Below are 7,973 nucleotides of genomic sequence, written 5' to 3'. Positions count from 1 at the left end.
CCTCCATCTATCCCCTGCCACCCCCTTCTCTGGTCTTCACCACACTGTTGTCTGTATCCATGGACTATCAGTGTATTTCTTTATTTCCCTTGAAACTTCCTCTTTGATCTGAGGACTGTCTGCAAATGTGTTGTTTACTTTTCATGTTTGGATATTTTCCCATTATCTTTTTTTTTTTTTTTAAAGAAGTTTTTTTTGTTTTGTTTTGTTTTGTTTTTTTTAATATATATTTTATTGATATTTCACAGAGAGGAAAGGAGAGGGATAGAGAGCTAGAAACATCGATGAGAGAGAAACATCGATCAGCTGCCTCCTGCACACCTCCCACTGAGGATGTGCCCGCAACCAAGGTACATGCCCTTGACCGGAATCGAACCAGGGACCTTTCAGTCCGCAGGACGACGCTCTATACACTGAGCCAAGCCGGTCTCGGCCCATTATCTTTATTATTAATTTCTAAGTTTGATTTCACAGTGATCAGAGAACACACTCTTGTGATTTTAATTATTTTAAATTTGCGCCTGGCTGGTGTGGCTGAGTGGTTGAGCATCGACCTATGAACCAGGAGGTCATGGTCAATTCCCAGTCAGGGCACGTGCCTGGGTTGCAGGCTGGATCCCCAGTGTGGGGTGTGCAGCAGGCAGCCGATTAATAATTCTCTCTCATCATTGATGTTTCTATCTCTCTCTCTCCCTCTCCCTTTCTCACTGAAATCAATAAAAATACATTTTTAAAAAATAATTATTATTATTTTAAATTTGGTAAGATTTGTTTTATGACCCAGGAGTGGTAAATCATGGTATGCACATGTTCTTTGAGCACATGAAATGAATGTGTGTTCTGCTATTGTTAGGTGGAATGTTCTATGTGTCAATTAAATACTTGGTTGACGATGTTGTTGAGGTCTTCTATATCTTGCTGATTTTCTGTCTAATTGTTCTATCACTTGTTGAGGGGTATGTTGAATTTTCCAACCATAATTATAAATTTGTCTACTTTTCCTTTCAGTTCTGTCAGTTTTGCTTCACATATTTTTCAGCTGTTCATGCAGATGCATTTAGGATTGCTCCGTCTTCTTGGTGGGTTGACCCTTTTCATCATTATATAAGGGAAAAGAAACAAACAAAACATTAGGAAAGGGAAGGGATTTCTTAGTAGTGCTAGGTAGGGTGGAGTCCAGGCTCCTGATGTGGTTGGCTGGTGGGGTTGGGGTGGTGATCATTTTTCTTTGCAAGTTTACTATCAGGCTGATCAAAATTAAAATGTGAGGTAACTATTAATGAGGCTGTGGGGAAACAGGTGTTCCCTCATACTTTGCTTTTGGGATTGTGCATTGGTCCAGCTTTCATGGGCAACACTCTGGTAATAGCTAATAAGGTTACAAACGCGTACCCTTTGACCAGCAGTTCCACTTGTAGCAATTTATCCCAGTGGTGTCAGCACATGTGAGTGAAATTATGTTAAGAGCAAAAAATTAGAAAGTCTAAATGTCTTTTAGTAGGAGGCTTGTTATATTTTAAAAATGGTACATTCCACATGGTGAAATACTGAGGCAGCCACTTTTTTATTTCTTTATTTTTACTTGGAGATATATATATATATGTATATATTTTATTGTTGACAGTATGACAGATGTCACCATTCCCCCCCACCACTTTGCTTTCCTCCACCCAGCCCCCACCCCATCCCAGGCCTTCACCACATTATTGTCTGTGTCTATGGGCAATGCATATATGCATATATGTTCTTCGGTTAATATCTTCCAATATTTTTTATTTTTATTTTATTTTTTTAAAAGAAGGCACTTCTTTTTTAAAAATATATTTTTATTGATTTTAGAGAGGAAGGGAGAAGGAGAGAAAGATAGAAACATCAATGATGAGAGAGAATCACTGATTGGCTGCCTCCTGCACGCCCCCTACTGGGGATCGAGCCCGCAACCCAGGCTTGTGCCCTTGGTCACAATCGAACCTGGGACCCTTCAGTCCACAGGCGACGCTCTATCCACTGAACCAAACCGGCTAGGGCTATTTTTTATTTTTAAATGTTATTTATTGATTTGAGAGAGAGAAGGAGAGGTTGAGAGAGAGAGAGAGAAATCAATTTGTTGTTACACTTATTCATGCAGTCACCGGTTGCTTCTTGTAAATGCCCTGACTAGGGATCTAACCCACAACTTTGGTGTGTGGGGATGATGCTGTAACCAGCTGAGCTACCCTACCCGGCCAGGGCTGAGGCAGCCACTCTTTTAAAAAGGAGATGTTTACCTATTGACAGAGAATGATCCATGTCGAGATAAAATGTTAAGTGAAGAAAAAAGAAAGCAACATGCAGAACAGCATAACATATGTTACTAGTTGTGTAAAAGAAAAAAGAATACAAACAGGTATTTTGCCTATATATGCCTGCCCCCCCCCCCCAAAAAAAATTAGTCTGGGTACACAAGCAACTGCTAACAGCACTTCTTCTAAGTACCTCCTCCCCACACTGCACTGAAGTCCACAGTGGACAAATAATTGTCAGACGGGCCTTCTTCCAGCCCAGGTGCCAGCAGCGGGCTCTAGGATTGCTGCGCAGGACCCCCAATACAATAGGTAGAGACCCCCAATACAATAAACCTGTGGCTGCTCCGCCTGCCCTTTGAACCTGCCCTATCAGTGTTTGCTTTTGTAGACACTTAGGCCCCAGTGTGGAGGCAGGAGAGGGGTGGAGAGGGAAGGAGCCTGCCCATTGGCTGAGGGGTCCTCTAGACTGGCCTGGCTCCAGCGTCCAGGGCTCAGACTCTGGGTTAATTTGGAGGCTGCGAGATGGGGGAATGGGGTCCAGATGCTGAAGACACTCGCTGAAAGGGATGTGACACCTGCTTTACAACTCCTTCCACACCCCTCCCTCCAGTCCCCTTGTATTTGTAAACTGTCCCCTGAGTCTGCCTTGGCGCCACTCCTGGGCAGTGGAATATAGAGGTGGGGGATTTCTTATAGAGCTTGGAACAGAGCTCTCCCTGCACCCAAGCCCTTCTTATCCCAAACCGCTCCATTGTGAGGGGCGAGGGGGCCCACGAAAGTTCCAGGAGCTCGCTATGCTCACCCACCCTCACACTTCTCTTTTTGGTGGCGTCCTCCAGACTCATGGAATACAGGAGATCATTCCTCACAAGCCAAGTGCCCTCTCTGAGCCTCAGTCTTTCCACCTATAAAATGGGAGGTGGAGCCCTAGCTGGTTTGGTTCAGTAGATAGAGCGTCAGCCTGCAGACTGAGGAGTCCTGGGTTTGATTCTGGTCAAGGGCACATGTCCAAGTTGCAGGCTTGATCCCCAGTAGGGGACGTGCATGAGGCAGCCGATCAGTGATTCTCATCATTGATGTTTCTATCTCTCTCTCCCTCTCCCTTCCTCTCTGAAATAAATAAATAAATATTTTTTTAAAAAGTGGGGGGTGGGGGGTTGATTATCATTTTGTCAAAATTATCTGGTTGTCCCACTACTTCTGGGAGGATCGGGAATGTGTCTGGTTTTATCTGCTGCTGTATTCCTGTTGTCCAGTTCTGTGCCTGGCACACAGAAGGCACTCAGTACTTGTGGAATGAATTAATGTTCCCAGATGTCTGCATAGGAACCCATGTTGTGGTGTCTCTTGGCTTCAGCCTCCAGACCTGGCTGTCCTTGGGGTAGGGGTCAGGAGCTACCCCAATCTAGTCTCAATGTCCCCAGCTGGAGCCTTCCCCAGCTGGATGTCCTCTTAGGTCAATTCCCCATTCTTTTAATATTTGCTGAGAGCTGAGCTTAGTCCAGGGACATTAGCAATTTAATAGTCTGGGGTGCTGCCACTCCTTTTGATTTTTCAGATGATCCTTCCCCCATGAAGAGATAGATATTGTCTAAATAATGCCACAGAGTAATGCAAAATGAACAGGGGATGCTCTGAGAACGTATAGTAGGGGTGAGGGGCCCAGACTGGTCCAGGGTCAGGGAACACATCCTGAAAGGAGATCTGAAGGAGGAGGAGTTTAACCAACAAACAAGGAGGAGGTGATGCTGTGAAGCTGTAGGAGACCCCACCCCAGCCCACTGCCTCTCTGCAGGGATCCATTTGCTGGGAGTCCTGAGTCCTGAAAGTACTACTCCCCCTGCCCAGCCCCCCCCCCCAATACACACACACACACACACACACGCACGCACGCACGCACGCACGCATGCACGCACTCACCTCTTCCCTCAGTCTCTGTCAGGTGGGAGCCAACCTTTACCCCATACTGCCAGGAGAGGGCACCTTGCTCCTAGTTTCGGCTTCCCCTGCCACAGTTGCAGTCCTGTGATACATAAACCTCCCATATGCCCTGAGAGACTGGCAAAATGCAGCTTATTGTCCCCTCTCATAGAAGAAACCAAGGCTTAGAGAAGTTTCATGGACATACTAGTAGCTAGTCAGAAGTGTTTTGACTTGTTTTGAGGACCTTTAGCCCAGGAAAGCATCTGCTCTGGGTGTTGATAGTGACACTTAATATAAGGATACTAGCTGCAATTGATTTATTGAGTATTTCCTATGCTCCACTCTATAAGGCAGATGTTGCAGTTATATCCATGTTACATATGAAAAACACTAGGCCTATAGTGGTCGATTGGTGTCTGATCCTAGAACTTCTGCTGGTAAACACTGTGCTACTCTGCTTTCCCATCATACTCTCCCCTAAAACCCCATCACACATTCATTTGAGAATGCTACATGCAAAGAAACAGAACAGAAACCCTGCTCCCTGGCTCCATTTTTAACAAACGTGTGTTTACACATAGATACAGTCATAAAAACTCTCAGACTCATACTCATTCACACATACAGTTTACACTTCCCCAGCATCACAAATATACACATACACATATATTCACACTCATACACATGCACGCATATTCACACACTCATATACTCAGTCCCACATATTCAGACATACACTCCTTTAGGTGTCAGTCAAGACCTGTGCTTTAATTGCCAGGGCCCTTGGGCCCTAGGTTAAACCAGTGATCTGTGAGCTGATCATGACACCCCTCCCTTCCTCTTCCCTTCCATTCATTCCACAAACATTGCCGGCTGCTCACTGGGGACAGGCTACTGGGGAACACAGGTGACTCACACCTGGCTCCTGCCCTCAAGGAACTTCCTAGCCACTAGGGAGAAAGACTCAAGGATTACCACAGTCATGGATGCCAGGGCAGGTCTGAGTAGAGCATCTATAATGAAGGGAGGGGTGGGGCGCACCATCCTGGGGCCTCTGGGGGGGTCCTCAGAGGAAGAGGCACCCATCATAGTCTTCAGGAAGAGCCAGGTAAAGAAAGCAGAAAGAGACCTGCCCAGGTGTGGGGACAATGTTTGCAAAGTCATGGCAGAGTAAAAAAGTAGGGGCATGCGATTGGGGGAAGTAGCCAACATCATGAACTGTTTCAAAACCTCTATGTAGATTATCCTATGTAACCCCCTCAACAACATTATGGGACAAAAATATTACTAACTGTATTTTGTAGATATGGAAACTGAGGATGAGGAAGACCCAGCTGGTAAGCTGCAGTCAGGATCTGAACTCAGCTCTGCCGAGCACTAGGGTATAGGTTCATGACCTCAGGGCTTTGCTGCTTTGGCTGTGGTCACTTTTGCTTTGCACAAATGTACACCCTCCTCTCTCTCTCCCTCTGGCACTAAAGAGGATGTTGAGAGATGCACCAAAGTAATGTCACCCTCCATACTCCTCCAAACTCATCTAAGTACCCTGGTGCCTCCTTCTGTACCCAATGTGCTGTCCTGCCCAAGAACTTTCAAATAGTATGTCCTTATGGACCACACAGTTCTGTTTTGGTTTTGGCAGACAGCTTTGTAAAATATCTAATACATGTTCCTAAATTCTTCATGGTGGACTGAAGGCTCAGAAGGCTGTGAACTCCCCGAAGGCAGCACCAAACCTTGAGCATCTCTGCATCTCAGCATCCAACTCTAGGTCTGGCCCCAGGGCAACTACCACATTAAGGTTTGCAGAACGGAATGGATGACATGTGGATTTGAGCAGAAGTTAGAACATAGTCCTTGGAATCTTTGCCCCATTGCTGATGTTTTCTGATGTTTTGAATTAGTATCCAATTTTTTAAAATACATTTTTATTGATTTCAGAGAGGAAGGGAGGAGAGATAGAAACATCATTGATGAGAAAGAATCATTGATCAGCTGCTTCCTGCACGCCCCCTACTGGGGACTGAGCATGCTACCCGGGCATGTGCCCTTGACCGGAATTGAACCTGGGACCCTTCAGTCCTCAGGCCGATGCTCTACCCACTGAGCCAAACCAGCTAGGGCTGAATTAGTATCCAATTTTTTTAAAATTGGGGGAGTTCACATGGAAATCTGTATGCCAGAAGCCAATTCCACCATGTCATAATTGCAAGAGTTTCATCAAAAGGTTGATGGAGCCAAAACCGGTTTGGCTCAGTGGATAGAGCATCGGCCTGCAGACTGAAAGGTCCCAGGTTCGATTCCGGTCAAGGGCATGTACCTTGGTTGCGGGCACATCCCCAGTAGGAGGTGTGCAGGAGGCAGCTGATCGATGTATCTCTCTCATCGATGTTTCTAACTCTCTATCCCTCTCCCCTCCTCTCTGTAAAATATCAATAAAATATATTTTAAAAAAAAAAAAAAAAAAAAAAAGGTTGATGGAACTTGGGGACTCAACAAGGGCTGAGTCATATGTTATCGCCTGTTGGGAATGGCTAAAGGCATTTCCCCAAACCTGAAAATGATGCATTAAATTGATTGTTTGCTGCCAGACAGCTCAGGGCATCTTAATCTACATGTTATTGACTCCTACTGGCCAAACACCTGAACAGCTGAAGGCAATTCTCCAATCTGACAATGCTTCTGTACAAAACACTACCCTTTGAAGTGTATATCTCCACCTTGCCTTAGGACAATTTGTGTTAATAGAAAGCAAGGGGTCCTGAGACAAGGAGAACTTGGTTTCTTCAGCCAGGCTCCTCTGCCTCCCCCAATATGCCTTTCAAAATTATGTTTCGTCTCTGGACTCTTATTTAATCTACGCACAGCCCCTTCTCCAGATTGCTGAACCCTTCTAGATGCTGGATCAAGACCACCGGCGTTGATCAAGATGACGCCCAACATCCAGCATTATCTGTATCTCCAGCTTCTCTTGAAAAAAATTATCAGAACTATCATATACTAGGGGTTGGGTGAGCTGGGTTTTAACTACTGTCTTTAGTTGGTTGTAGAGGGCCCCCTGGGAAGGCACCTGGGCATTCCTTAATTATTGTCAGCTGAACCCAGTGGGGTCAGCAAAGCCATGCCCTGGGAACACGTCTTGCCAAAAGGGCAAGGGTGTTGTCAGCTTGACCTGCATTTCAGCCCGTGGTGTGGGGAAGTGGTTTTGATATCTAAATCCAGCCTAGCACCAGGAATGCTCAGGGCCTACTCAAGAATGCAAATAATCTCCTTTTGTCTTGACCTTTTGGTGAAACTTCCTGATATTTGGGATATAAAATAAACTTGCTGGATTGGCTCTGGGTCACTGTTCCTGTCACTCCATCAGAAGAGGACGGTGGTCCCACCCGGTCCCAACTTTTTCCTTCTATCTCTGTGTCTTGTCTCTCTCTTTTATTTCTCAATCCCCAGCCGCCCCTACTCAGGAACTGGACCCGCTCTCTAGCTGCACTGGACGTGGAAAGAGAGAAATACCTACAGTTGGTGTATAAGCTCTCCAGGCCAACACATATTGGCCCATTTCAATATTATGCCAGATGATCCTCAGATGGTACAGGATCATCTCAGTGAACATTGGTTGTCCTCATTTGCATAGCACCTTATCCCTACACTGCAGGATTTCTTGAATTCATATGTTGGTTATAATTTACTTATCTTGTAGTTGCCAACCTGGATCCTAAAATGCAAGCATTAATAATAACCCCTTAGCCTGGCCAGTGTGCCTCT

This window comes from Plecotus auritus, assembly GCF_963455305.1.
Source record: "Plecotus auritus genome assembly, chromosome: 8".
Taxonomy (NCBI): domain Eukaryota; kingdom Metazoa; phylum Chordata; class Mammalia; order Chiroptera; family Vespertilionidae; genus Plecotus; species Plecotus auritus.
Note: the sequence above shows the minus strand (reverse complement) of the source record.